Raw genomic sequence first — 25,060 nt, 5'->3', positions numbered from 1 at the left:
CGCAAAATTTGCTTAACAAAAAGAATTTTAAAGCGATTTTACCAATTTGCTCCTATAGGAGCTATTCGATTGGCACGCTTTTTCACCCTGATCATAGTATGCATTAAAAAATGCGGTTTGGAAAAGATTCAGGTCAACAGCTTATACAATGCGCGAAATTTGGTAAAAAAAAATGTAATTTGAACTCAATTGCCCTATTGCTCATATGGAGGATTTATAAGATACACACTACCGATTGGCACGATATTTCACCCTAATTATGATATGTATTAAACAATACGGTTGAAGAGATTCAGGTCAACAGCTTTTAAAATGCGCAAAATTTGCTTAACAAAAATAATTTTAAAGCGATTTTACCAATTTGCTCCTTTTTCACCCTGATTATAGTATGGAATAAAAAAATGCGATTTGGAAAGATTCAGGTCAACAGCTTATACACTGCGCGAAATTTGCTGAAAAATTTAATTTTAACGCAATTTGACCTATTGCTCATATGGAGGATTTATAAGATATACACTACCGATTGGCACGATATTTCACCTTAATTATGATATGTAATAAAAAAATACGGTTCGAAGAGATTGAGGTCAACAGCTTATAAAATGCGCGAAATTCGCTAAAAAAAAAAAGCGATTTTACCATATTGCTCCTATAAAAGCTTTCCGATTGGAACACTTTTTCAACCTGATCATGGTATGCGTTACAAAATACGATTTGGAAGAATTCAGGTCAACAGCTTATACACTGGGCGAAATTTGTGAAAAATTTAATTTGAACGCAATGGAGGTTTTACAAGATATACACTTCCGTTTGGCACGATATTTCACCTTAATTATGATATGTATTAAAAAATACGATATGAAGAGATTTAAATCAACAGCTTATAAAATGCCCAAAATTTTCTGAAAAAATAATTTTAAGCGATTTTACTAATTTGCTCTTATAGGAGCTATCCGATTGGCACGCTTTTTCACACTAATTAAAGTAAGCAATAAAAAATACGATTTGGAAAGATTCAGGTCAACAGCTTATACACTGCGCGAAATTTGCTGAAAAAATTTGAATTTGAACGCAATTTGTCCTATTGCTTATATGAAGGATTTATAAGATATACACTTCCGATTGGCACGATATTTCACCTCAATTATAATATGTATTAAAAAATACGATCTGAAGAGATTCAGGTCAACGGATTTTAAAATGCGCAAAATTTGTTAAAAAAAATAATTTTTATGCGATTTTACCATGTTGCTCCTATAGGAGATTTCCGATTGACACGCTTTCTCACCCAGATCATAGTATGCTTTAAAAAATGCGATTTTGAAAGATTCAGGTCAACAGCATATACACTGCGCGAAATTTTACCATAATTCTGATATGTACTAAAAAATACGATTTGAAGAGATTCAGGTCAACAACTTATAAAATTGTCAAAATTTGCTGAAAAAAATAATTTTTAAGCGATTTTACTAATTTGTTCCTATCGGAACTATCCGATTGGCACGCTTTTTCACCCTGATCATGGTATGCATTGAAAAATACGATTGGAAAAGATTGGGGTCAACAGCTTATACACTGCCCGAAATTTGCCGAAAAAAATTTTAATTTAAACGCAATTTGTCCTATTGCTCATATGGAGGATTTATAAGATATACACTTCCGATTGTCACGATATTTCACCTTAAATTTGATATGTATTAAAAAATACGATTTCAAGATATTCAGGTTAATAGCTTATAAAATGCGCGAAATTTGCTGAAAAAAATAATTTTAAAGCGATTTTACTAATTGGCTCCTATAGGAGCTATCCGATTGGCACGCTTTTTTACCCTGATCATGGTATGCATTGAAAATACGTTTTGGAAAGATTCAGGTCAACAGCTTATAGACTGCGCGAAATTTTCTGAAAAAATTTTAATTTGAACGGAATTTGCTCATATGGAGGATTTATAAGATATACACTTCCGATTGGCACGATATTTCACCATAATTATGATATGAATTAAAAAATACGATTTGAAGAGATTCAGGTCAACGGATTATAAAACGCCCAAAATTTGTTTAAAAAAATAATTTTTAAGCGATTTTACTAATTGGCTCCTATAGAAGCTATTCGATTGGCACGCTTTTTCACCCTTATCATAGTATGCATTAAAAAATACGATTTGGAACGATTCAGGTCAACAGCTTATACACTGCGCGAAATTTGCTGAAAAAATTTTAATTTGAACGCCATTTGTCGTATTGCTCATATGGAGGATTTATAAGATATACATTTCCGAATGGCATGATATTTCACCATAATTACGATATGTATTAAAAAATACGATTTAAAGAGATTCAGGTCAACAGCTTTTAAAATGCGCAAAATTTGTTAAAAAAAATAATTTTTAAGCGATTTCACCACATTGCTCCTATAGGAACTATACGATTGATTTGGAAAGATTCAGGTCAACAGCTTATACACTGCGCCCTTGCCACCTTTCCGTCAATAGCGTCCATGCCAGGAGCCTTAGTTTAAACTAGTCGCTTAATATGATCACAAACCTCATGCTCGTCTACTGGACGCACATCAACAGAAGGCCCAAAAGAGAGTCCTAGTCTAGAGATAGTTGTTTGGACTTCTTGGCTTGTTACAAAGTCAAATGGAGTGATCTGGTCAACTAAGAACTCAACGAAGGAATCAACTTCGTCCACGGTAGTAAGCGAGGGATGCACCTGAGTCAGGGCCGAAAGTAGGGAACAGAACTTTCTCATATCCGATCCACGAGGTAGAAGCCTGGTTTTGATAACGACCGTATAGGCAGCAACGCTGAGATATATCAAAAGCGTAATATGGTCAGAGGAAAGACCGGGACACTCCGAGATAGAAAGGCTACACGGGATGCCTCTCCGCAAAATCAACAGCCCTTAGGAAGGTGGTTATTAATCCATGGAAAATGAGTAGGTCCACCAGTGACCAGAATCCGCATACTTGAGTAAGAAACAACCGACATTAGAGTGTATTCCAGGGTGCACGAAACCATAAATACACGCCGCCATAGTTTGTTTTGGCCAAACTACTACTCCTGCCCAGAAACCAGCTATCCTAAATTTCCTAATTGGAATTGGTGGCTGCCATACTCCTGAATTAGTCATGCTGAAAAAAAATTGATAAAAACACAGTAAAAATACATTGCACGCAAATTGCAATTAAAAACCATAAATAAACGCCGCCATAGGCTTGCTTTGGCCAAACTGCTACTCCTGCCCAGAAACCAGCAACTCCTGCATTTATCAATTGGATTCGGTAGCTACCATACGCTTGAAAAAAAAGATAAAACATAGTTAAAATATCATTACACGCAAATTACAATTAAAAACTATAAATACACGTTAACCACTCTTTGTTTCCTGCTCAATCCTTGCCTCGGCGGTTCAGAAAGTCCTGCATGTGGCCCAGAAACCAGCTATTCCTGTCTCACGTTTCCGTGTTGGAACTATAAGTATAAGTAATGCCTTGTCTCGGCGGCGCAGCAAGTGCAGATGTGGCTTCAGAAATTAGATACTCCTACCTCTTATTTCCTAGTTCGAATTTTGTGGCTGCCATACGCTTGAATTAGACTGCTGAAAAAAAATTAAACTGCAATGCTACCAGAAACCAGCCAATCCTGCCTTGCGTTTCTTTACTGGACTTGATGGATTCCACAGATCCGTTTGGCCAGCTGAAAAGGAAAACATAAAAAAAATATATTAACACAACTAAAATTCCATTGCACGAAACTACAATCAACACCATAAAATCAACTTTAAAACTTATCTACGGTCGAGTAGCAAATCCTGATGCAACCCGCGACGCCAGCTACTCCTACTCCATTTGGATTCGATGGCCGCCACAGGTCCGATTTGGCCATCCTGAAATGTAAGAATAAAACACAGTTAAAGCAACGCTCATTCTGCGCCGGCTTCATTAAGTGCATACATGAACTCCACTGAAAAACTGAAAAACTGAGCACTGAAAAAAACTGAAACAGACATACTTAACAGACATATTTAACGTGAAAAACTGAAAATTAGAACTTAAATAAATAAATCCGCCGACGCTACAAGTTAAATCAATTACTAAGCCTTTAAATAAAAGCAACCCAAGAATTAGTAAGGCTAGTGCAGATATATTGTCGTGAAATTGTGCTGTGTGACGTGCAAAATTTTACTTTTTGTAATGTGTGCAAATAAAATTAATAAAAGCTTAAATGAAAGTTGTATTGATCTTGCCAGTCCTGAAAGGTCAACACCTGATAAAAGTATTACTACCTCTGCGAGGCTATCCTGGTTCTCAAACAGCCCGGAAAGACTATACGGCGATGAAACTATTGTTGAAAATTTTGCTGCTTCTGGTCCTGTTGAGCAAAATATGGATTGCGAGCCCGACCCGCTAGTATGTAATGAGGTGCGTTTCCCCACCTCTACCCCCCGGGCTACAAAACCTGCTGCTACACAAAAATACAAACCTGGTCCACAATCCTGGTCCAGAAGGCACTGCTCAATCAAGACAGAAAAGAAAACTTCCATGCAATTTTCCTTCATAACGTCACCCTTATTTAACCATTACTGGACTCCCTCCAGGACACTACAGGTCTAGCGGATAAATTTACTACCACCTGCCTAAAGGGCAACCAAATTAAAATTACTTGTAAAGACAAACAATCTTAAGTACTAATACTTGGAAAACTTGAGGCAAATAACCAACAGACCCACACTCACCAGCTCAAATCAGAGCGTGGCTTTAGGGTAGTTATCAGACAATTGCATCATTCCACTTCCTGCTCCTTGATCAGCAAGCAAATTAGTGATCTAGGTCTGTCTGTCCGTTATGTAAACAATATTAAACACCGGCGGAGTCGCAATCTAAAATCCTTGCCATTAACATGCTGGGTATCGACCAACCGTTTATTATCATCACCAGCAACTTCGCCATCGATTAACAAACCCGTAGCCAACACAAAAACGGCGTTCGCTGCGCTGCCCGAAAAATACACAATAAGCAACGAAAATAAAAGGCCGGCTGTGCAGACTGGTATGGATCGCTACATCCAATTTAAAAGAAAGCTGAGCCCCCTAAATTCTAAGCGAAAAATATCCCGTGCCAATTATAATTCAGCTGAGACTGAAACGCCCATTAATACAAACAGATTTAAAATTTTGGAAGACGCTACTGACGAAGAGGTTGACGAAGCTACCGAAGCTGAGAAGAAGAAACCGAAGCCCCCCCCCAATATACATCCGGGAGAAAAGCTGCAATGCACTTGTTAACAAAATAATTGAGCTTATTGGAAAAGATAACTTCCATATAATTCCCCTTGTGAAGGGCAGCATACACGAAACAAAAGTTCAAACGAAGAACGAAGACAATTACCGAGTGTTGTCTAAATATCTTAATGACAAGAAAAAGAACTTCTACACGTACCAACTTAAAAGCAGCAAGGGTCTGCAAGTTGTACTTAAAGGAATTGAATTTGATGTAACACCTGAAGAAGTAAAAAATGCACTACAAGACAAAGGTTTTAACACTAAGACAGTCTTCAATATCTTGAACAGGGATAGGAAACCGCAACCACTCTTCAAGATAGAGCTCGAACCGGAAACTAAGCCCCTTAATAGAAACGAAGTGCACCCCATATACAAACTTCAGTCCCTTCTCCACCGTAGAATTACAGTAGAGCAACCACATAAGCGCAATGGACCGGTACAATGTACGAACTGCCAAGAATATGGCCATACAAATTCATACTGCACACTACGCCCAGTGTGTGTAGTTTGTGGAGACCTTCATGACTCAGCACTCTGCCCAGCGAGCAAAAACGACTCCAATGTAAAAAAGTGCGGCAACTGTGGCGGCAATCATACAGCCAACTACAGAGGTTGCCCAATATACAAGGAGCTAAAAAGTCGCATCCATCAACGAGGAACCACTGCCCGCTCCCACAACGCACAGCTCACAGCATCAAAATCAAACCCTGAAGTCTTTTTTTCGACTGCACCCAGCTCCTCACTAGGACCCGTAACCCTCAACAAAAATGTGACATTTGCAAGCGCTCTAAAATTAGGACTGGCTCCTCCTGTATCTAAAACTTCATTTCCACAAGCAGCATGTCTAGAACACAACATGACTCAACAACGTCAACCAACGGAGCAGACACAAAGCAACTTTGAAGCAATGATAGTTAGCCTCCAACAAAGCCTAATGGAGTCTTGCACAACTATGCAAGATTTAATGCGAAACCAAAATCTTCTGATTCAAATGCTGGTCTCACAACAACCAAAATAATGACGTCCCTACGAATTTCTACGTGGAACGCTAACGGCGTCTCGCAGCACAAACTTGAGTTAACTCAATTTCTACTCGACAATCACATCGATGTAATGCTACTTTCAGAAACACACCTTACAAACAGATACAATTTTCAAATAAGAGGCTACTCATTCTATGGAACAAATCATCCGGACGGTAAAGCACATGGTGGGACTGGCATTCTAATCAGAAGTCGTATTAAGCACCACTATTATAACAAAACTGCTAAAAACTATCTACAGGCCACATCTATAAGCATACAACTGATTACCGGCAACCAACTAACTCTAGCCGCCGTATACTGCCCCCCTCGTTTCAATATAACCGAATATGAGTTTTTGCAGTTCTTCAACACATTAGGTGACCATTTTATAGCAGCAGGAGACTACAATGCCAAACACACACACTGGGGATCTCGCCTCGTGACTCCAAAAGGGAAGCAGCATTACAATGCAATCATAAAATCCAACAACAAGCTTGACTATGTCTCTTCTGGTAGACCAACATACTGGCCGACAGACCCAGAGAAACTTCCCGATCTTATTGACTTAGCGATAACCAAAAATATTCCCAAAAATCTTATAAGCGCCGAATGCCTTTCGGATCTTTCATCTGATCACTCGCCGTTCTTATTTCATCTTCTACAACCAGGAACATTAGAACACCAGTTTAACCTGACCTTACAAAAAACCAACTGGCTCAAGTTTAGAAAATATATTAGCTCACATATTAAGCTATGTCCTCGCCTCAACGACGAAGCTGACAAAGACAGCTTTGTAACTGCACTGGAGTCCGTACTCGTCACTGCGGCTCGAGTTTCCACACCCCAAACCTCAAATATTCAATGCAAGCAAAAGAAGACAAATCTACAAATCGAACAGCTTGTCCTAGAAAAGCGACGCTTAAGTCGGGAGTGGCAATTCTATAGATCGCCATCTGCTAGGCAGAGCTTGAAATACGCCTCACGGCAACTAACTAAAGCTCTAGAACAAGAAGAATCATATGCCCAGCGCCGTTATATAGAGCAACTGTCATCAACTTGCTCAAAACACTCACTATGGAGAGCCCACCCATCTCTTAGCTCACCGAAAGAAACCGTGATGCATATTAGAAACCCCTCAGGCGGCTGGGCGCGCAGCGATAAAGATAGAGCCAGCACATTCGCCGACCACCTTAAAAATGTCTTTCAACCAAATCCTGCCACCAATGCATTCACTCTGCCGACTTTTGCATATGACACCCAGCTTCACCATGAGCCAATCGAGTTTCGCCCATTGGAAATCGTTAGCATCATCAAAAACCATATGAACCCGAAAAAATCTCCAGGCTGCGACCTCATTACCCCTAAAATGATCACCATATTGTGCCGTTCGCACCATTACACATCTCTTCAATGCCATCGCTAAACATGGCCACTTTCCAAAAATATGGAAAAAGTCAATTATTATAATGATTTCGAAGTTAGGAAAAGACCCCACAATCCCCACATCGTACAGACCTATAAGCCTACTATCATGCTTATCTAAACTCTTTGAAAAATGCATATTGACTCGGATAAACACATATCTACGAATCCTGAATGGAATTCTATCACACCAATTCGGATTTCGAGAAAAACACGGAACGATTGAGCAGGTCAACCGAATAACATCAGAAATTCGAAACGCGTTCGAAAAACGTGAGTACTGCACCGCCATATTTCTGGACGTCTCTCAAGCGTTTGATAGAGTTTGGCTAGAAGGCCTAATGTACAAGATCAAGACAATGCTTCCCAGCAACACTCACAAACTTTTAGAGTCTTATCTACACGACAGAAAATTTGCTGTGAGATGTAACACTGCCATATCTGACGATTTTTCTATTTTGGCTGGAGTCCCCCAAGATAGCGTGCTCGGGCCAACATTATATGTCCTCTACACAGCAGACATCCCGACAAGCAGTCGACTGACAACATCTACTTTTGCTGATGATACAGCTATACTCAGCCGTTCAAAATGTCCAATACAAGCAACTGCGCAACTAGCTCTTCACTTGGCCGACGTTGAAAAATGGCTACCTGATTGGCGAATTAAAGTAAATGAACAAAAATGCAAGCACGTTACTTTCACCCAGAATAGGCAAAACTGCCCACCCCTCACATTAAATAACACCCTGCTTCCGCAATCAAACGAAGTAACGTATCTAGGAGTACATCTCGACAGAAGACTCACATGGCGCCGGCACATTGAAGCCAAAAGAACACACTTAAAGTTGAAAGCCAGTAGCCTACACTGGCTCATCAACGCTCGATCTTCCCTTAGCTTAGACTACAAAGTCCTGCTGTACAATTCAGTACTAAAGCCTATATGGACGTACGGCTCCCAGTTATGGGGGTATGCTAGCAATAGCAACCGGGGCACCGTGGTACGTTCGCAACGAAAACATACATCGTGACTTGAACATCCCACCAGTCAAAGCAGTTATCGCAGAACAAAAGGATAAGTACCTCACCAAGCTATCTTTGCACCCCAACCACCTTGCAAGAGGTCTAACATGGTTGTGCAACCAATCCCGTCTTCGTCGCAATGACTTACCTTCCCAGCGACCAACTTGAGGGACGCGCAACCAAAATTACAGTCCACTGTTAGTTAATGTTTAACTTTTAAGATTCGAAAACTTATTGTTAGTCTCAAAGCTAAGAGAAAATTCAATAAATAAAGCAAAGTTAAAAAAAAAAAAAAAAAAAAAATTAACATGCTGGGTAACCAACGTGTAACTGTTGAGCGCCAGTTGCGCCGCCTATACCCCGCCATGTGTCACCGCTGTCAGCAGTTTGGCCATAAAAAGAACTTTTGCCGACGTGAGTTCGAGTACCTAATCTCAAATGCGCCAATTGTGGCCTGGGACACATAGCTAGCTACAAAGGCTGTCCTGCGTATAAGCAGGCACAAGCAAGACTTACACAAACGCTGTGGATAGCAATCGTCAGCGACAATACCATCTTCCCCAGCCTCCTGCGGTGAGTGGGCTCCCTCAGGCACAGACTCCCACGAAATCTCAAACTAAACCAAATCCCTTCCAGCAATCACCTAGCTCTGTAAATAAAGCGTCATATAGTCAAATTTTTAAAAAAACCTGACCAAAAATCTCCTGTCCACAACCCAGCTGCTGCCCACTTGAAAAAATTTCAACAAAAACTGCGTGCTGAAACTAATTTTGCAGATTTATCCGACAACTCACGCCCGTCTCCCTACGCTAGTACGCCACAAAAACAGCAGGGTCAGGACGGGCCCCAGCCTTGGACTCATCATTCTCCACACCATCAAAATTATGGACCTACTGTCTCGACCTATGACATGTTACTGATGGTAAAAGAAAGCGTCGCCGTGGTTAACGAGATGGGTAAAAAAATGGACTCCTTATTAAAACTTAATATAAATACAAATGCTAATGACATAATTAATGCCTAATCTAACCAATACATATCAGAGCCATTTAAATTTGACTAACAATATAAATAATTCTACTAATACTCGAGCAACCACAACCCAAGCTTTTAATCCAACTATACATGCGACTAATAGCAACAAAATTAAAATTGCTTATTGGAATGCTAAACAACAAAATTACTGAGCAAGATTTCTTTATCCAATCAAACAATATAGACATTATGATGGTAATAGAAACCCGAACTGCTTTTAGCCCTGTTAATTTTCCCACTACCACTAAAAAACTCAGCATTGAGGGATATGTTTTATACACTGCCTCACTTCCTTCTTCAATAAGAAGTGGTGGAGTAGCCATTTATATCAGGGCCTGCCTAAATCATATTGCACATGAACCCATTGAGGAGGAATTTCTTCAAGTAGCCCCCATAGTTCTGACTATTGGCCACAACGAAAAAATCGTCATTGCTCCCATATATTGTCCTCCGACATATAATTGGTCTTCCTCTCATTTCAAAGAGCAGACTCAACCCTAACTCAAAACTTATTTTATGCAGCGATTGGAACTCAAAACACTCTTGGGGTAACACTCGTTCACGCCCTAGAGGCCGAGCTTTACTAAATGCTATTCACAGGTGGGGCGACTCACTACCCGTTCGACAAAAGGAAACGCCCCTCAGCAATAGATTTTGCTGTCTATTCTGGTTTCAGTTGTGATAGAATTAGAACATATTCTGCAGTTGATCTGCGTTCTGATCATCTTCCAATATTCATCGAGTTATCCATAAATGGGCCTTTAAATACTCAACCAATAAATCGCAAGCTGTTGCCTCATAACGCAAATGTTAACAAGTTTCAGAAAATTCTATCAGATTCTATCTTACTTAACAAAGAAATTAGATCTGGTGAAGATATAGAGGACGCGATTAACATATTTAATCGAAATCATCATAATATCAAGCAGCCCATGCTGCAACACGTTATTCAAATTCTAGACAATCAAACCGCCCAGGTCAAATTTTCCTTGATCATAAGCTGAGAAATCTACAAAATGCCAAAAAGCTTGTAAACAAGATTTAATGAGAAGACCATTTTCAGACGCTACAAAAAATTATAAACTTGCAAACAAAAAATTCTTAATTGCACTAAGGGAAGCAAAAAACCGATCGCTATCGTTTGCAGAAACTTTGGAAAATTACAAATCAATTCAAAAGGCTGCCCGAGCCAAACTGGCCATTAAAAACTCTCATAAATAGCATTAGTGGTAGTAACAATAATATTAACAATAGGCAAAATTTTATTTGGACAAAAAGCAGTGAGGAAAAAGTAGAATTATTTGTAAAACATCTCGAGGAAAGGTTCTCCCCAAAACTAACAAATTCTGAAGAATTTAGAAAACAAATTATCACTGAGAAATAGGAAATTGTACGACATAAAGACTCATCGTTGCTCCAAATTGGATTCAAAGAGAATCCTTTGGGGGGAGCCTAAATAGCGTAGGCGCTCCCTTTCGTCCCATCTCGCCTACCGAAGTTACTTCAACGATTAAACTTCTTCAAAACAAAAAGGCCCCTGGGATGGACCAGATAGACAATCACGTTATCAAGGTTCTACCACAAAAGGCAATTATTTACCTGTCAAACATTTTCAACTCAATTCTCAGATACGGCCATTTCCCAGAGCAATGGAAATGCGCAGCTATTTCCATGATTAGAAATCCGGGAAAAAATCCCCACGAAGTTACGTCATTCAGACCCATTAGCTTGCTAGCCGGCTTCTCAAAGATCTTTGAAACTCTGCTTATGGATAGGATGTTTGCATGCAAGGATTTTGAGATGGCCGTACCTATGCATCAGTTTGGATTCCGTAAGGAACACAACACAGAGCAGCAACTGCGAAGAGTCACTCAATACATCCTTACGAGAAGAAGATGTTCTGTTCCGGAGTCTTTATTGACGTTAGCGAGGCTTTTGATCGGGTCTGGCATGATGGCATGTTGTTAAAACTTGCCAAGCTTCTTCCATTTTGCCTCTATAGGGTATTGGAAAGTTATCTTACAGATCGTACATTCTACGTAAATGGAAATTCTGGAGTTACATCAAGAAAAGGAAAATTAGGCGCTGGAGTACCACATGGAAGCGTTTTTGGTCCGGTTCTATATACAATCTTCACCTCTGACATGCCTCTACCAACGATTGCCGGACAGCAGCATTCCCATGTCAGTGACCTGTTTAACAACATATTGCTCTCCACTTACGCCGACGACACAAAAAGCAAACTCTGCTATTAATACCAATCAAAAATACCTCCCTCTAAATGGTGCATAACATTTAATGCAAGCAAAACAGTACACGTCCTTTTTTCCAGGCGCTCTACGGTAAATTTAATCGGACCAAAATCGCCCTCTATGAATGGAGTTTAAATACGAAACTAAGTATCGCTACTTGGGGCTCTTACTGGATAGGAAACTAATCCTGCATCTGCATACAACGCAACTTATTAACAGACTTCGTTCCACAGCTTTTGGTTTAAACTGGATTCTAGGAAATCAAAGTAAACTTCTAACAAGTAGCAAAATTACCCTCTACAAACAATTAATTGCTCCGGTCTGGCAATACGCCCTTCCTATTTGGGGTTCTTTGATATCCAACACAAGGTTCAGACAAATTAAAGCCACCCAAAACAGCAGGTATATTAGAAATCAGGATATCCGAGAACTCGGCAGAGGATATATTCCATCAAGCTAGTAATAGACTTGCTGCTTCTCTATGCTGCCATCCTAACCCTGAGGCAATACAGCTGGTTACTCAGCCATTCATCCCTGAGAGGCAGGAATGGCCTAGATATAAAGCACAACTAGAACGTAATTTTCTGCCCTTAAACCACCAACCTCAGCAGTGTCCTAATCAGCTACAACGGCAGTATCCTACCCTAATTCGCCTTGAGCCGCAGCTACTAGAACGACAATCCCTAAAGAGGCAAAAACTCCTTGCGGAAGAACGTGAAAACTTACAAAGGAGTAAATACGAAAGCGCACTCGCCACTGGTATACCACTGGAGCGGCCATCTATCTGCTGGGTCAATGCCATGTCACAGGATCTTCGTAAAGGACTTACATCTAAATGGGAGATGGCTCAAAAAATAAAATACCAGCCTGAATATATACAGAGACTTATAATGACACCTCTCCAACCGCATGAATTTCCACCACCTACCCAAGAGCAGCAGCTTGAGGCTGGCCTGCTAAGGCTTAAACTGCAACTAGAAAATATGATTGATAATTATAATGACAGAGATTTGCCCAGTGGAGTCAGAAAAACAATAACTCCTCTGCTTCCTAACTCTTTTCTCAGCCTCTTTCAGCCTATTACTACTGTCTGCCCAGTACCTAAGACTGCTTCCATTGCCGCACTTTGGAAAACTGAAGTTCTAAAACCTCCCTAGTCTGGTGTGCAACAAGTCCGATCCGACAAGTACAACGAATGCGCCAATAATATGGGACAAGATCACGACTGTTGGCAATTGTTGTCTTCTAATGGCCAAAAAGAAGCAAGGACATTCAGGTAAAACAATCTTTTACTGCAGTTTCAAATTTATTAGCTCATTATCTGCACATTGCCCTGAACACAGCTTTTCCTCTGGTTTGATCTTGTCACGCTAAAAAGGAAACAATAAAACACAGATAAATATCTTTGTATTCAAATTGCTGTTAAAACCCACAAATTTATCGTCGAACTTATTTTTGATCGGAGGTGCTTCAATTCGAAATGCGTCCCAGAAACCAGCTACTCTTGCATTTTAAAATCGGATTTGGCGGCTACCATACACTTAAATTGGACATGCTGAAAAAAAAAATAAATAAAAAGATAAAACATAGTTAAAATATCATTACACGCAAATAAAAATTAAAAACTATAATACAGGTTAACTATTTTTTGTTTCCAGCTCAATCCTTGCCTCGGCGATTCAGAAAGTCCTGCATGTGGCTCAGAAACCAGCTATTCCTGTCTCACGTTTCAGTGTTGGATTCGGTGGCTGCCATTGCTCTGATCCGGCCATGCTATAAAGCACGATTAGAATCTTTCTGTACTAAAACCATAAATATCAACGGCCAACTTATCTTTGCTTCTGTATAATTGCTTATCTCGGCGGCGCAGCAAATGCAGATGTGGCTTCAGAAATCAGCTACTCCTGCCTCTTATTTCCTAGTTGGAATTTGGTGGCTGTAGTACGCCTGAATTAAACATGCTGAAACAAAAAAAAAAGAGATAAAAACATAGTAAAAATATTTTTGCACGCAAATTGCAATTAATAACCATAAACACACGCTAGATTTGGCCAAACCGCTACTCCTGCCCAAAAACCAGCTACTCCTGCATTTCTTAAATTGGAATTGGTGGCTGCCATACTCTTGAATTAGACATGCTGAAAAAGAAAAGAGTTAAAACACAGTAAAAATATTTTTGCACGCAAATTGCAATTAAAAACCATAAATACACGCCGCCATACGCTAGATTCTGGCCAAACTGCTACTCCTGCCCAGAAACCAGCTACTCCTGCATTTCTCAACTGGTTTTGGTGGCTACCATACGCTTGAATTGGACATGCTGAAAAAAAAGATAAAACATAGTTAAAATATCATAATGCACAATTAGAATATTTTTGTATCCTGATTGCTACTAAATACATAAACATCAACGTTCAACTTATCTTTGATTCTGTATAATTTCTTGTTTCAGCGGCGCAGCAAATGCAGATTTGGCTTCAGAAACCAGCTACTCCTGCCTCTTATTTCCTAGTTGGAAATTGATGGCTGCCATACTCCTATACTAGCCATGCTGGCAAGAAAAAGATATAAAAACACAGTAAAAATATTTTTGCACGCAAATTGCATAAAAACCACTGCAACGGAAAAGAAAAACACAATCCGAACAACTCTGCACACAATTATAATTAAAATTATAAAGACAACGTTACCTACTCTACCTAATCCTGCATGCTACCCAGAAACCAGACACTCCTGCCTTGCGTTTCTTTACTGGACTTGATGGATGCCACAGATCCGTTTTGGCCATGCTGAAACGGAAAACAATAAAAAAATATATTAACACAACTAAAATTCTATTGCACGAAACTGCAATCAACACCATAAAATCAACTTTAAAACATATCTACGTGTTGAATTGGAAAACACGGACATGAGCCCTCTCTTCTTCCCATGGTCGCCAATTAAGCCGTACAAATTTACGAGAACTGTAGCACAGCAAATATCCCTAGAGGCTCAGCAAAATAAACTTGCTGGCCAGCGTCAAGGGCCTCCTAATCCTGTTGGAATCCCTTCTGGACATCCCAAACAGGTACAAGAAGCCAAACCAAATCAGCCTCCAGGCAAGCCTGCTGGAGTTTCTTGCGCTGCTGGTGCTGCTCGCGCTGTTGGTACCTCTCGCGCTGTTGGTGCTTCTCACGCAGATCCTGCTGGCATTGCCGGCGCTGCTCGTTCAGCTCAAGCTGCTTGTACTGTTGGTGCTGCTGGCACTGCTGTTTCTAATGCCGTTTCAGGGCCGTTATTCGGCATCTACACCACTCAACGCCTTATCAGTGGGTAGCAGCCGAACTGAAAAGGAAAGGGTTCACTGTTATATACGATAGGGTCATGCGTTACCGATTCAATGGTAATCCCATGCACATTTTTGAAATTGAGGTACAGGTAAACTCTGATGGCAAGCACTTAAGATAAAAAAGCTTGGCAGTCAGTCAGTAGATGTAAAGAGAATGAACAAGCCACGTGAGCCAGTTATGTGCCACCGCTGCCAAGCATACGGGAATACAAAAAGTTACTGCCGGCTACCTTATAAATGCATGAAGTGTGAGAAACATTCAACTACAGCTTGCTTAAAACCTAGGAATGTTGCTCCAAAATGCGCAAATTGTGGTGGTAAACATATTAGCTGTTACAAGGGGTGTGAGGCATTCAAAGCAGGCTTAGAAACAACCAAGCTAATAGGGGGGAAAAACCGACAGCTCTTCACGTTGAGCAGCCCAAAAAAATGTTAGACATCTCTGGTTGCCCACATCAGCAAATGATGCCGAATTATCCTACAGCCAAGTTGTTCGTGGATGGAACCCGGCCGAGGCTCACATAAAAAGGCTTCGAAATAGGATTTATGATGAACAACAATTGAACTCCAACCCTCAACAGCGGAATCCGTTTAAATCTAACCTTTCTATTGCCACGATGAAGACCAATAAACAGGCGCAAACCCGGAAGACTGGAAAGATCTCTGGTCCAACACATCGAGTCAAGATTGCAGCGCGGAAGACGCACAAGTCTCAACATTTAAAGCGTGGATCCAGCGGCGTTGGTGTTCCAGAGATTCGAAGAATCCTCTGGAGTGCTTTAACGAAGATGCACGGGGAGTAGCTAGTACATCGCGCGCTGGAAACCCAGCTGAAAGGCATCTGAAGGTTCTGCAGCGACGACTTCAAGAGGAGCAAAAGCCGAGTACGTCCCAACAACATAATGCTTCATATGAAAGCCAGCCAATCAACAAAGCTAGTGAGCAATACACATTTGCCATCCGAATGGAGAAGAAAATGGACAGCCTATTGGACTTGTTAATGCAATTTATTGATCTGCAAAAGGGGAGTCGAATTTCTTCTGTATCAAAAGTTTACTCTTAAAACTTACCTGTCAAGTCTCTGGAGCAGGACGCGGTCGCTCTGCAAAGGGAGATGGAAATTGACTGCTCTACGGCCAAGGTGTCGGTAAACTGAAATTAAAAATAGCTTCTGCTCAATAAATATTCCAATCCATTATTTTATGTTATTTTTATGTCTTACAACACTAGACCAAAATCGTCCAACATTTTTGTTAATCAACATCGTTTAAACACATCTTATGCTCCTGTTGCATTTAATAATACCCAACTCAAATTGCGTTTTGGAATGCATGCGGCATAAGAAATAAGATGGCAGAATTAGAAATTTACATGAAAAATAATTCTATACACATAATGATGGTTATGGAATTGAAAATGAACCCTTTTGTAAATATTCTACAAATTCCTGGCTACTACTCGTATTTTGCTACTAACCCAAAAACACGTAGAAAAGGTGGAGTAGTTATTTTTTGTCCGAGAAAACATTAGTCATGCTGCTCTTGAACCCATAAATTTAGAATGCCTTCAATGCTGCCCACCTTCTATTGAATGGTCCATCTCACATTTCCATAGATTATTTATTTATTTATTTTGACAGTATAATTGGTCAAAACACAAAAATTATTTTGGCGGGTGACTGGAATTCTAAGCATATGTGGTGGGGCAATGTTAGATCATGTAAAAGGGGTCGTGAACTGCTGGAAGCCATCGACTCTCAGAGCCGGTACAATATCTTGGCCACTGGCGGAGCCACACACTTTCCGTTTGATACGAAGAAAAGACCTTCTGCGCTGGATTTTGCGATTTTTGCTGGACTCAAATATAATTCTTTAAAAATAAAGGCCTCTACAGAACTTGCCTCTGATCACCTGCCTGTTCTGATAGAATTATCGCTAGACAATATTTTTCAATTTAATAACAAAAACACAAGGATAATTACTAAAGCTACAAATCTAGCCAAATTTAACGAATTACTGGAGCAAAAAATCTTGTTAAATACTGAAATTAACTCTGGACTTTATATAAAGGATGCTGTAGATATTTTTTTAAGAAACATCCAACAAGCTGCCATTGAAGCCACTCACAAATACTCTCAAAAAACAGCCTCAGCCAAATTTTCCCATAAAAATCTAAACACGGAAGCAAGTAAAAATAACTCGCAGATAAATTGGACCAGGACCATTTCGGAAAAAGCAGAAGGGTTTGTTTGGATTTAAAAAAGGCACCGGGAAGCGACAAAATCGACAACAAGTTAATCAAATAACTTCCCAAAAAAGCGTTGCCTTATTTGGTTCTCATCTATAATTCTATCTTAGACTTGGACACTATCCTGCGCAATGGAAACATGCTGCTATTTCGTTAATTCTGAAGCCCGGAAAAGACAGTTCAGAGGTATCTTCGTATAGACCGATAAGTCTTCTTTCTGGGCTTTCAAAGATATTCGACAAAATGTTATTGAAAAGCCTATTCGAATTTCCTTTGTTTTCGAAAGCTATTCCATGTCATCAATTCGGTTTCCGTCGAGAACACGCCACTGAGCAGCAGCTAGCGTGTGTCACGCAATTCATATTAAATGCTTATGAAAATCATGAATCATGCTCAGCTGTCTTCATTGATATTACCGAAGCCTTCGATAAAGTCTGGCATGCTGGCCTCCTGAATAAACTTGTCAAAATAGTATCTTTGAAAATGTTTAAAATATTGGAAAATTACCTTAGTAACAGAACCTTTTAAGTCAACTCTACAGATGGATCTAAATCTCGCGTAGGAAAAATAAACGCTGGAGTGCCTCAGGGCAGCAATCTTGGTCCTGAGGTTTATTCAATTTATTCATCAGATATGCCAACTCTAGAGACCATACAGAAACCATCATCTTCTAGTTTTCCTGTTCCTAGAGTTTAAGACATGATGCTGGCGACTTACGCTGATGATAAAATTATCCTGAGCAAAAGTGACAACCCAATTACTGCCATGAGAAAAAACGAAAATTACCTAAAACACTTCTCTGGCTGGGCAGAAAAACGGGCCATTACAGTTAACAAAGCTAAAACTGGTCATGTCATTTTTACATTACAAAACTATTCGCTTTAAAGGCCCTATAATCCCAAAAATAAATGGGCATGCTATTCCTACGAGTACTAAGCAAACCTACCTTGGTGTTATATTGGATAGTAAACTTAACTTGGCTTCGCATGTTAATCTTCTGCGTAATAAAATCAGAACATCAGCTAAGAAACTTGATTGGATAATGGGCAAAATTAACCGTCTGCAAAACGACTGAAAGATGGTTTTACTCAAACAACTTATCACGCCAATATGGCAATATTCCATTGCTGTATGGGGCTCTCTCGTCTCAGAGTCGCAAATCAATCGTATCCAGACAGCTCAAAATAAGGTTATCAGGAACTCACTAAAGGCAACCAGATATACAAGAAATGACACGATAAGGAACTCCTACAACTTAAAAACTGTGGACGATATCTACGAACAGGCGAGTGAAAGATTTGCAAGGTCACTTTCAATTCCAGCGGTACGGCGTATACTGGAGGAGCCGTACATCCCACAAAGACTTTTGTCTAAAAGGCAAAGATATTTGAAACTACTAAACCGCCATTTTTCCCCACTTCGAGACGGCCTACAACCTTTGTGGGAACCGCCACTGCCTATAATTCCGGAGAGTTCCAGTATCAATGATTTTGCAGCGAGTAAACAAAAACTATTATTTTTTTTTTTGAGGCAGTATATCCGCCATGGACTTCCAACTTTATTAAGACTAGAGGACGAGGGACGGGAAAAAAAAAAGAAATTGCTAGAAAGGGAGCGGTTGGCAGCAGCGGAGAGGTTGAAACCCAGACCTGTACCCAGCAGACTTTGTGAGGAAACTAATAATCACCTAAAGAGGGCTCACGCTCATGGAACTCGTACCCGCAATTTTATTGCTCAAAAGATCAGGGTCAACATAAAAAGCTGATCGAAGCTGCTGAAAGGGATCAACCACCGTCATTTACAGGTATCCTAAAGGTACACACAGTCGCCCAGTCGACCTCCAATAAATCAAGGGTCAAAAAAGGAGAGGGGGCCCGAATACATACTCAGGACACGCTCCCTGCCACCTCAACTGAGCCTGTTTGTCAGGAGAACCAGTTGACTGCTAATATTGAGCAACTACGTCAAAGACTACACCTACTTGTTGACAATGAACCGACAGACGAACGCGGAAATCAGCCTCAGAGTGTAGTAGAAGGGAGAGAAATAAGGGGTGCTCACCATAGTACGACAAATCCCCGTAAATCGCTCATGTCCTTCCTGCTATACTTTCAATACTCACAGAGGATGGAACCTGTGCCAGAGCCACACACTTCAATATAACGGGCAGTCTGTGACCTATGAGGAAGGAATCACATTGTATCTCGTCGCCGGGCAGGAGTCCTCCAGGTCTCTGCTACATGTATAAGCTGTTATAGGCGATCGTCAGAACGCTAAATGGCACTGATATGTTCCTGCTGTTAATGACCTGTACAATACGGAAGACAAATTAAATAAAATAAAAGTAAAAAGTAAATACAATTTTATTATGTCATTAATTACAAACAGGCAAATCGCATAAGAAAGGCGAGGCACTTAAGGCTGCTAATTGACGTCGGTTGCTTGATGACTGCATTCAGCTGCTACTCCTGAATTCAGCTGCTACTTGAAAAATGCTGAGCCTGCAATTTGCTGCCCGCTCAGGATACTTGTCTCCAGGTGGCTTCACCAGTCTATTTCTACTGCAGCTTGTTTGCCTCTTGATGTGACTGCAACTGAGTTGTCTGCCGCTCCGGTCCTGGCAGCTCTTCCTATGCAAAGCAGCGCTGAACCGCCAGATCTGCTTCCAGCACTGACTGCTCCTGATGACGGCGTTTTTTGCGGAAGACAAATTAAATAAAATAAAAGTAAAAAGTAAATACAATTTTATTTATGTCATTAATTACAAACAGGCAAATCGCATAAGAAAGGCGAGGCACTTAAGGCTGCTAATTGACGTCGGTTGCTGGATGACTGCATTCAGCTGCTACTCCTGAATTCAGCTGCTACTTGAAAAATGCTGAGCCTGCAATTTGCTGCCCGCTCAGGATACTTGTCTCCAGGTGGCTTCACCAGTCTATTTCTACTGCAGCTTGCTTGCCTCTTGATGTGACTGCAACTGAGTTGTCTGCCGCTCCGGTCCTGGCAGCTCTTCCTATGCAAAGCAGCGCTGAACCGCCAGATCTGCTTCCAGCACTGACTGCTCCTGATGATGGCGTTTTTGCGGCCACTACTTTTTAGCTGCTTCAGATTCCAGTGGCCACCGAAACTCTGTGGCTGTGTTGGCTGCCATGCTTCTGTTGGCTGCTTAATTATTTTCAATGCAATTGTACAGTCATTAATTTACATGCTAAAAGTACATAAAAGATAAATTATTAATATTTTTCTATGCAATTGTGTTAATGTAAATAATTATATACAGGCTATAAAATTTACGGCGGCTGATACTTGAATGCTGGCCTCTACACAAAGCGGCGCTAAACTGAATCGCAAACGAAAGGCGAGGCATTACGTTGGCTGTTACTTGAAGGCTGCTAATTGACGACGGTTACTGGATGACTGCCATCCAGCTCCTACTCCTGGATTCAGCTGTTGCACTGAAAAACACAGAGCCTACAATTTGCAGCCCGCTCCGGATACTGATCTCCAGGTGGCTTCACCAGCCTATTTCTGCTGCAGATTGTTTGCCACGTTATGTGACTGCAACTGAGTTGTCTGCCGCTCCGGTCCTGACAGCTCTTCGTAAGCAAAGCAGCGCTGAGCCGCCAGATCTGATTCTAGCACTGACTGCTCCTGATGACTGCGTTTTTGCGGCCACTACTTGTTAGCTGCTCCAGATTCCTGTGGCCACCGAAACTCTGTAGCTGTGTTGGCTGCCATGCTTCTGTTGGCTGTTTAATTATTTTCAATACAATTGTACAGTCATTAATTTACATGCTAAAAGTACACGAAAGATAAATTAATAATATTTTTCTATGCAATTGTATTAATGTAAATAATTACATACAGGCGATAAAATTTACGGCGGCAAGAACTTGAACGCTTCCACTCGAAGACTGCTACTAATAACGCAATACCTTCTTCCTGCTGTGGCTGCTATACTGATTCTGGCCTATACACAAAGCAGCGCCAAACTGAATTGCAAACAAAAGGCGAGGCATTACGTTGGCTGTTACTTGAAAGCTGCTAATTGACGACGGTTACTGGATGACTGCCATCCAGCTGCTACTCCTGGATTCAGGTGTTGCACTGAAAAACGCAGAGCCTGCAATTTGCAGCCCGCTCCGGATACTGAGATCCAGGTGGCTTCACCAGCCTATTTCTGCTGCAGATTGTTTGCCACGTTATGTGACTGCAACTGAGTTGTCTGCCGCTCCGGTCCTGATAGCTCTTCATAAGCAAAGTAGCGCTGAGCCGCCAGATCTGATTCCAGCACTGACTGCTCCTGATGACGGCGTTTTTGCGGCCACTTCTTGTTAGCTGCTCCAGATTCCAATGGCCACCGCAACTCTGTGGCTGTGTTGGCTGCCATGCTTCTGTTGGCTGCTTAATTATTTTCATTGTACAGTCATTAAGTTTACACATGCTAAACGTACACGAAAAAAAATAATATTGTTTTTTTTTCTATGCAACTATATTAATGTAAATAATTACGTACAGGCAAAAAAATTTACGGCGGCTAAAACTTGAACGCTTCCACTTAAAGACTAAATGAATAACGCCCCTAATAACGCAATACCTTCTTCCTGCTGGAGCTGCTATGTTGATGCTGGCCTCTACACAAAGCAGCGCCAAACTGCCAGACTAACTGCCTGCGCCGGCTGCTTTTGATGCGGTCTCCGGCGACCACCACTTAGCAGCTGCTTCAGCCTCTGGTGTCCAATACCACACTGGTGCTGACGGACATGTTCCGGTTGGATGCTTCTTCGTTGGAAGTGGGCTGCTTCTCCGCTCACTATGTAGCAGTTTTACTGTGGTTGCTCCCGAGAGGACTGCTGCTCCTGGTCCTGGCAGCTGATTCCTGTGGATTGGCGTCGAGGAGCCTTCACAAAAAAAAAACAACGCCATGTTAGGTTTAAAGAAGTTGCCATATGGTAAAAAGTTAAATAAAATTTTGACCCTCTGTTAGTTTTGCAGTGCCGTCAGACTGATCTATTAAAAAAAAATAGATAAAAACAAAGTAAAAATACATTTTGCACGCAAATTGCAATTAATAACCATAAACACACGCCGCCGCACGCTTGATTTGGCCAAACTGCTACTTCTGCACAGAAACCAGCTACTCCTGCCATTCTCAATTGGATTTGGTAGCTACCATTCACCTTAATTGGACATGCTGAAAAAAAAGATAAAACATAGTTAAAATATCATTGCACGCAAATTACAATTAAAAACTATAAATACACATTAACCTATTCTTTATTTCCTGCTCAATCCTTGCCTCGGCGATTCAGAAAGTCCTGCATGTGGTCCAGAAACCAGCTATTCCTGTCTCACGTTTCTGTGTTGGATTCGTTGGCTGCCATAGGTCTGATCCGGCCATGCTAAAAAGAGGGAATAATGCACAATTAAAATATTTTTGTATCCTGATTGCTACTAAAACCATAAACATCAACGTTCAACTTATCTTTGCTTCTGTATAATTGCTTGTCTCGGCAGCGCAGCAAATGCAGATGTGACTTCAGAAATCAGCTACTCCTGCCTCTTATTTCCTAGTTGGAATTTGGTGACTGTAATACGCCTAACTTAAACATGCTAAAACAAAAAAAAAAAGAGATAAAAACACAGTAAAAATATTTTTTGCACGCAAATTGCAATTAATAACCAAAAACACATGCCGGCTCACGCTAGATTTGGCCAAACTGCTCTTTCTGCTCAGAAACCAGCTACTCCTGCATTTCTTAAATTGGAATCGGTGGCTGCCATACTCTTGAATTAGACGTGCTGAAAAAAAGGAGTTAAAAACACAGTAAAAAATATTTTTGCACGCAAATTGCAATTAAAAACCATAGATACACGCCGCCATACGCTTGTTTTGGCCAAACTGCTACTCCTGCCCAGAAACCAGCTACTCCTGCATTTCTCAATTAGATTTGGTAGCTACCATTCACCTAAATTGGACATGCTGAAAAAAAAAATGGTAAAACATAGTTAAAATATCATTGCACGCAAATTACAATTAAAACCTATAAATACACATTAACCTATTCTTTGTTTCCTGCTCAATCCTTGCCTCGGCGATTCTGAAAGTCCTGCATGTGGTCCAGAAACCAGCTATTCCTGTCTCACGTTTCTGTGTTGGATTCGTTGGCTGCCATAGGTCAGATCCGGCCATGATAAAAAGAGGGAATAATGCACAATTAAAAGATTTTTGTATCCTGACTGCTACTAACACCATAAACATCAACGTTCAAATTATCTTTATTATTATTATTATAAATTTATTAACAGGTTGCTGTTGCCTATTGGTATTTTAGAAAAACTGTGGAACGGTCACTATTCCCGAGCATGCAAATCTAGTATTTTATTCTCTGTTAATATTAAACCAATGTAAAGCTCATTAAAGCTATCTATTTTCTAGCCTCTGCATATATTTTAGCCACTATATATATTTGTATAAACATATGTAAACTCATGTACACAAATAAAATTACCCGAACGCTCATTCTGCGCCGACTTTACTAAGTGCATACACGCACTCCTCTGAAAAAAAAACAAGGAGATCAAATTATTACAGAACAAAAAGGCACCTGGGGGTGACCGAGTCGAAACTAGCCTAATTAAAAAACTTCCTCACAAAGCTGTGATGTTTATTACGTATATTTTCAATTATATACTAAGATTTGGTCACTTCCCATCAAAATGGAAATGTGCCTATATTTCTATGATTAAAAAGCCCGGTAAAAGTCGTCACGACGTGAACTCCTACAGACCAATCAGCATTTTGGCCGGCTTTTTTAAAATATTTGAGGCGCTCCTTATGAGAAGAATGTTGGAGTCCCCTCCCACCAATTTGGATTCAGAAAAGAGCATAATACGGAACAGCAGCTGTTTAGGGTTACGCAATTTATACAAAATGCGTTTAAAAAAAAGCTATGTTAGCGAAGCATTTGATCGCGTATGGCATCACGGTCTGCTTTTAAAACTCGCTAAACTACTTCCGTACTACCTCCTTAGAACTCTGGAAAGTTATCTAACAAATCGCGCTTTTGTTGTAAATGGCTATAACGGACACCAGTCCAGAATTAGTAATATGGCTGCGGGCGTTCCTCAAGGCTGTGTTCTAGGACCCATCCTCTACACGATTTAAACTGCTGACATGCCGCTTCCTACTTCTGTCGGACGGACACTTTTTACTGAGCAAGCTGGCCATAAATTTATGCTACGACGACGACGCTGTTATTATGTGTACGGACAAGGCGGCGCATATAGCAATTGACACAAATACCAAGTATCTCTCCGAAATCACTAGCTGGGCCTCACTTTGGGGTATCACCCTAAATGAGAGTAAAACAGTCCATATTATGTTTGCAAATCGTACTGTCTCGGTTTTTCGTGGACCAACAGCCCCAATTATAAGT

The 25,060-nt window shown here is 40.6% G+C and overlaps 1 long non-coding RNA gene across 1 annotated transcript; it reads right to left on the bottom strand.

The window, feature by feature from the left end:
• Positions 1–14,087: 14,087 nt before the first annotated feature.
• LOC128265981 (uncharacterized) lies at positions 14,088–23,198 on the bottom strand. The gene is made up of 3 exons (XR_008268991.1): positions 22,892–23,198; positions 14,245–14,363; positions 14,088–14,181 (listed from the first exon to the last, which is right to left on the bottom strand). It is a non-coding gene; the product is annotated as an uncharacterized LOC128265981 (long non-coding RNA).
• Between the last annotated feature and the right edge of the window lie 1,862 nt (positions 23,199–25,060).

This window comes from Drosophila gunungcola, unplaced genomic scaffold (assembly GCF_025200985.1).
Source record: "Drosophila gunungcola strain Sukarami unplaced genomic scaffold, Dgunungcola_SK_2 000201F, whole genome shotgun sequence".
NCBI classification, from domain to species: domain Eukaryota; kingdom Metazoa; phylum Arthropoda; class Insecta; order Diptera; family Drosophilidae; genus Drosophila; species Drosophila gunungcola.
Note: the sequence above shows the minus strand (reverse complement) of the source record. Positions and strands in the feature narration are given on the sequence as shown.